We start from the raw sequence: 6,967 nt of genomic DNA on the forward strand, positions 1-6,967 counted from the left end.
AAAAGAATCGAACCGCCTAAAGTTTAATTTAAAGCAATGGCTAATACTAAACCAACCAGAAAATTTCATTTTTTAGACGGCTCTCCCAAATGATCTTATTGAAAATTTCGAAAGGATTTTTGGATCTAGAGTTAAAATTGGCCGTTGCAGCCGCAGTCCAAACTTCAAGACGATAGATCTGACGTTATAAGATAGACACACAAACTCTTTGTTTTATTATAGATAATTTACATATTATTATAGATTTTTATAGAATTACTTATTAATAAGGACCTTGAGACATCCATGAATATAAAAATGAATGCAAAATATTTTTAAGCAGCTAATGTACGCTTCGATACGTAATAGCTTCAATGTACACAACCATTTTGTATGGCGGGATAAATGCATGAAATAAAATGACACTTGAATTATTCATTATGTATTAACCAAATTTATATGGGATTGCTCAAAAACATGGGTCTCATGACATCTAATTACATCAAAATAATCATAAATGTTCGGCTATCTTGGTTTCTTTATAGAATATTTTTTTCAAATAAATTAAATCTGAAACTGCTCTGAAAAAGAATTTCATTTGTTACAAAAAACATTTAGACCAGAATACCAGCTGATATTTATTATTCCGACTAGTTTAACAAAAAGAATCACGAAATCAGTTCATAGATTTTTGTTTTACTTCAATTAATAACTAGTATTAACGAAATTAATTATCATTGGTGACAATAATAGTGTGGACGTTTTTTTTTTACATTTGATCTCAACGAATTTGTAATATTTCACCATAATTTCTACTTTATTTAAGTTGTCATTGATTTTAAATCATTTATTTTTACAGCAATACGTTTTAAAAGCATAACTAAGAAACAATAAACATGCGTTTTCAGATAACTTTAAAAATACTGGTTTGGTAAAGCAGTTCACTTAGGCTTCCACAATCAAGTTGATCATTTAGATAATCTGGCATAACGAATGAAAATAATTAAGATTTACAGAATGCGCAATAAACAACTTTTTTGATTAGAGCTGTAAGAGAGCAAACATAACTGATGTCATCTTAAACATATCCTAGCCTACTGAATTGTGTTTAGGAATATTCAAAATGTGGGGGGAGGAGCTAATGATTATGCCAACCTTCATCTATCGAAAGGTACCTCGTGATTTAATCAAGTTAGCATGTCTTATATACCAGTGAATTGTTGTTTAATAATCGTAGTGGTAGTTGCGCCACAATACTCCCCCACCAGAATTTTATCGGGTATAGAATTCGATGAGCTGATACCGCTAGTTTCTGTACGTTTGAAAGACCGGGAGAGCTGGATTTAAGGTCACCGGGTTTTTGAGTGCTGAATGTGAGAGGTGTATTAACTTCACGGTCGTAGTCGCTCCTGTGTTGCCTTTAGCAGTCGAGTGTATGCAGGCTGATGTTGAGTACGATCGAGATGAGACTGAGCAGCAACAGCGTGAGGAGGTGGATTATGTCGCAGTCACAAGTAGCAAGTCAACTGTTCAATGTGGACTATCCATAGAAGTGGGCGTTACTGCGTGTTCAAATCACGTCCGAAGGTCACCAATGAGGGGGGAGGAGTTAACGACTATGCCAACCTTCATCTGTCAAAAGGTACCTCGTGATTGAATCACTTGACTTGAATAGGTGGTTTGACGAAGTACCTGCCCGCGAAGCAGGCATCTCACTTCTTCATCTAAATGGGCCCTAAGGCGACGGTGACTATTGGCTTTGGAAATAGTAGTAATTCCACAGATGAAGATCTGTGGCCGTCTTCTTTGGCAGTGTCTCCTCGTCTAAGTCTTGGTTGGTGGGAGGAGGGACTGGATCAGGAAAACTAATTCCGTATCTTTCATGAGTTCCTGAAGTTCTCTCACGATGTGAGTAAATCTGGCTACTGGGTTGGCAGGAGTTCGATGTTGTTGTCTCTTCCTGGGTGCGAGCTTTCTCTTTGGCCTGGCTGGACAGCCTGTGAAACAGGCTGGGTGGTCTTTCTTGCAGTTCACGCATGATGGTGGCTCGTTCAGGGGTTTCGTGCATTTGTAGGTGTAATGCGCACCAGCGCATTTCATACACGCCGGCTCATCGGTGCATTTGCTCTGCGTATGGCCGAAGCCTTGACACCTATAGCATTGAATTTCGTGGCGGCCGCCACGAAATCTTTCCACTCTGACTGGTGTGTTCAGCAATCGGTTGATTCTGTAGATTTCCCGGTGTTTAGGATCATCGGGCAGGATAAGCAGGTCCGCAAAAACAATAGCTAACTCTTAACCTAGTTATCAATGTAGCAACTTTTACTTAAAGTTAGTTTTAGACTTAATCGCTATAAATGGATCTAAGATGCAACTCTGCAAAAAAAAAAATTCTATATATATTTCCCACCTAGGATTTTATGTACTTTGAACAAAAAAATATAGAAAACATTAATTTTTTTGATATATAAAGTTTAAGCTTAAAAATCCATTTTGAAAAATAAAAATGGTAAATCCGAATCTTTTTATTGCAATGATAAATTTTACTCAAGCTTATTTCTGTCCAAAGTTTTCATCTAATTATCTAACTTATGACAATCAAACAAACATATTTTAAAAATATAAACAGAAACAAAACAATAAAAAAGTTCCCATTTTTTTCACAAAACTAAAAATTTTCAACAAATTACTTTGAATTGAATTCTTCGTAGTATTATTAAAGTTTCCCGTCGCTGTCTAATAAATCCCAGTGAATTACCAGCTTCAACCAATTTGTATGTCCCACTTTCTTGGAAATTCTTTTATTCTTCAAGAAGGCGTTCTCTTTTTTCTTCCTATCTTTTTATTCTTTGCTTTAATTTAAGGAATATATTTGCAAGAATTCTTTATCATTCTTGGTATCTTTCTTGTTTTATTCTATAAGCTTTCAAATTATTAACATTGAAGCGAAAAAACGAAATAAAAAAATGTTTTGAGTAAATAACATTAATTATAAAGAATAAAATAAAATTTGTTATTTAGGATATAACATTATATCAAAAATAATCCCATGCTCATGTTTTGCTTATATATTTAAATAAGTAAAAGAACACTTTGGAGAAACTAATACAAGAAAGAAATGATTAGGATTTTCGAAATTATTTTAACTGTTTCAAAACATCAGCTTTCTTACTCACTTTTTCATTGATATATTTTCATTTTATCAAAGAAGAAACTTAAATGTAGTTTAAAAATTTCAATAAATAATAGCCAAAATTGAGTCACGATGGCGCAGTGGTTAAGATGCCGAATATCTGTTGTGAAGAACTGGGTTTCGAAAACTCAGCTTTAGTTGGAGGGAAGTAACCTTGCATAACCTGCGAATTACGCTAAAAAGTACAAGCACTCAAGATGTCGGGCTTTTCACCTTAAAATACATTTTCACCAGAACTTGTTAAAATTTGATTTGCCATAACAGTAGCAGTGAGAATCACTAAATCACTCTAGTTTAATAGATATTATTGTAAAAATTACGGTATATCATTTTACATTTTATGGTGAAAATAGATTTTACGGTAAAAATGAATTTTACAGATGCTGCTTTAAGGATGACAGTAATTTTTCTTGTAATTTAATCCGGAATTTTTACTATGAGACAGATGCATATTCAAATGAAATTGCCAGGTGGAATTTTTTTGCGGCGTAGAAAAAGCATGGGAACGGTCAAATATATCGAAAAAATTGCTTTGGATGGAAAATCTGAAAATACATATGTTTGCTAAATATACGTTTTTGATCTGACATGTATTTCTCCAGATATCTCCATATGCAGCGATATATATGCTATTTTTATTTCCCTTTTACAATATAACCTGTTTACCGAAATGCTAAACCATGTAAGTTAAATTGGGAACTTTCTTGATCTAAGGGTATCTGCTTGGAATTTTAAAAATAGAGGACTTCAATTACATTACACATTAACATCCATTTTATATGAATATCATTAAAACTTAACGATTGCACATAAAAATAATATTGTAATTAGCAATAAATGATTAGAGTTTCGAGTGAATTCTCAAAAAAACACCAAATACGATTGATTATTCCAATTTCAAAACGTTGACAAATTTAAATTTAAACACAAAACTATTTCCAAAAGAAGCGCGCAATTTTTTTATTAAATACTTACAATTTAACGTATTACATTACAGGGAAAATTTAGACTGTATTCAAACTTTACTGTTAAAAGACATCAGCATCAATTTCCAGAGCATTAACAGCATTAAAACACTGATCATTAGCATATTAAACTCCATGCAAATCCTCAGTAGAATAATCAAACATACTTTAGTCAATGTTAAAATCCAATGCCATCTTAAACTCGAGATTTGGCGACAACTATTATTAATGATTTCAAATCCACGTGAAATAGGAAGGTGGCTTTAACAACTGCTGCTAGAGACAGAAATAAAACTGTAATGATAGCTCCAGGGGCAGACGTAACCATGCGATATGTTTTCCACCGTTTTGGATGGTTACCAAACCTGCTGATGGGGACATTTTATTTCCGAGAGAACAGATGGGAATTACTGGTATTCATTTTTGAGTCCGTCAGTGAATTTCGGAAGTTTCATTGAAAGTTTAACACGTTAGTCATTAATATTTACTACTTATTTTTAAATTTTTTTTTTTCGCTTCGTTCACAAAAGTTCACGAATCTAAAGCAAACATTGTATCGTACATTGCTTGATATTAATGTTAGTTACGTTTAATTTTTATGTTTTATTATTATTTTATACATTTTTGAGTCCATCAATGAATTTAAAAAGTTGCATTACATATTTAACGAAACAGGCATTGATATTAACTACATACTTTTTTTTCGTTTAATTATGAAAAGTACACGAATTTAAAATAAGCATTGTATCGTGTATTTTTCGATATTAACGATAGTTTTATTATGATTATATTCATTTCTGAGTTCGTCGGGGAATTTCGAAAGTTTCATTGAAAGTTTAACACGTTAGTCATTAATATTTAATACTTATTTTTAAATTTTTTCGCATAGTTCGTAGAAGTTCACGAATCTAAAACAAATATTGGATCGTACATAGTTAGATATTAATGTTAGTTAGGTTTGATTTTTATGTTTTATTATTTTTTATGCACTTTTGAGTCCATCAATGAATTTCAAAAGTTGCATTACAAGTTTGACGAAACAGGCATTAATATTAACTACATACTTTTTTTTTGCTTAATTTGCAAAAGCCCATAAATTTAAAATAAGCATTGTCTCTTGTATTGTTCGATATTAATAGTAGTTTTATTATGATTCTATTCATTTTTGAGTCCATCGGGGAATTTCGGGAGTTGAGTAGTAATCTTAACACGTTAGACATTAATATAAACTACTTATATTTAATTTTTTTTTGTGTAGTTTGCAAGTTCACGAATCTAAAACAAACAATGTATCGTGTATTCATTCATTTTCATTTTTCATTTTTTTCGCGGAGTTAGGAAAAGTCCTCGAATCTAAGATAACGAGTAATTAATACATATAACCTGTAATGATTAAGTGTTGGTATCAATGACAATAATATCAATAAATAATATCCCCAAAGTAAATAGGTATTTTTTTTGCTCTAACTCTTTTTTAGTGGATAGGTAATTTTTTACTTGAAATTAACAACATCAATTAAGCATCATTGTCGTCAATAATAGAATGGCAATTTTTTACTGTTTCTCTTACTGTTGTTTTTATTGTTTACTGTTGATAAGAATCTTTACTCTATTAATTTTACCTTTTAGCAAATAGTTTATTAGTTCATATTTAAATATGCATTGTATTTCCTAAATGAATTAAGAATTTGCACCAACAACAGTACTGCGATTTTTTATGTTTCTCCTAAGCGAATCAGTACCATTTTTCCATTTATTTTGCATTTAAATACATAATATTGTTTTTCAAATTTAAATTACCAGTTTTTTTTAATTATTTATTTTTATAGAAACACATTTTAAGAGAATTAATATATTTAAAACAAACACGTGGCTTCAGAGATTTGAAATACTAATGATTACACTTTAATGTTGTTCATTAAATTTTATTGACATAGAGATTAAAATTTAATGAAATATTAATGTACGGGCAATAAACCTTTTTTGATCATATTGAGCTATAAGCTAGCAAAGTATTACTGATGCTATCTTTAAATTTTTTTTAAAAATTGCATCGTGTATAGTTAAATTTAAAGCAAGGGCTAACGCTAAACTAATCAGAATATTCAATTTCGTTTTCTTTCATCCCGCTTGAACAGCTCGTCGTAGACCGTTCTAATGTCGGTTCAGTGACCTTCCTTATACTTTGAACTATTTGTATGCCATATATAGCCAATCACAGAAGTCTTGCAGTTAGTAACGCACAGAACAGTCAATCAAAATGGAGAACGCATGCGTGTGAAAAGGTAATTTTAAATACTGCTTCCGGCTGAAATGTTTGGTTGTCATCAGCATAAAATTCATAAAAGTCGTAAATGTACTGTTTTTTTTATAAATATTTTTGGATCCTTAATTTAAAGTTATTTTCATCTACTGCTATTATTACGTTTCAATTTAAGAATTTAATTAATTAATTTCAATTAAGAAATTGTTCGTTTTTTTATTTATTTACCATTATATTGTAATTCTGAGCTACATTTTAAGATAAAGTTATCAAGGAAGGTGGTCTAATCTTACTAACCGTCTTACAATTTAAAATTACTTCTGTTTTCCAATAGATTTAAATATTTATATAATTGTACTAATTGGTAATAATATTTTTTCGTGGGAAGTGGAGACACAAGCAAACTGAATTACTTTCAATATATGTTAAGTAAATAGTTTTAATTTTAGTAGAGAAACTGTTTTCTTCCAAGAAGAGACATAATATTGTGGAGAATTCATCGGGGTTGCCGAGCAGTAGCGAACAGGGGGCTTAGCCCCCTAGTATATATATGTATATATATATATA

At 31.1% G+C, this 6,967-nt stretch overlaps 1 protein-coding gene across 2 annotated transcripts in view; it reads right to left on the bottom strand.

Moving 5' to 3' along the window:
- LOC107448206 (FMRFamide receptor) overlaps window positions 1-6,967 on the bottom strand; it is a 100,913-nt gene that overhangs the window by 63,136 nt on the left and 30,810 nt on the right. The gene's annotated exons all lie outside the window — the stretch shown is intronic.

This window comes from Parasteatoda tepidariorum, chromosome 6 (genome assembly GCF_043381705.1).
Source record: "Parasteatoda tepidariorum isolate YZ-2023 chromosome 6, CAS_Ptep_4.0, whole genome shotgun sequence".
In the NCBI taxonomy this organism is placed as follows: domain Eukaryota; kingdom Metazoa; phylum Arthropoda; class Arachnida; order Araneae; family Theridiidae; genus Parasteatoda; species Parasteatoda tepidariorum.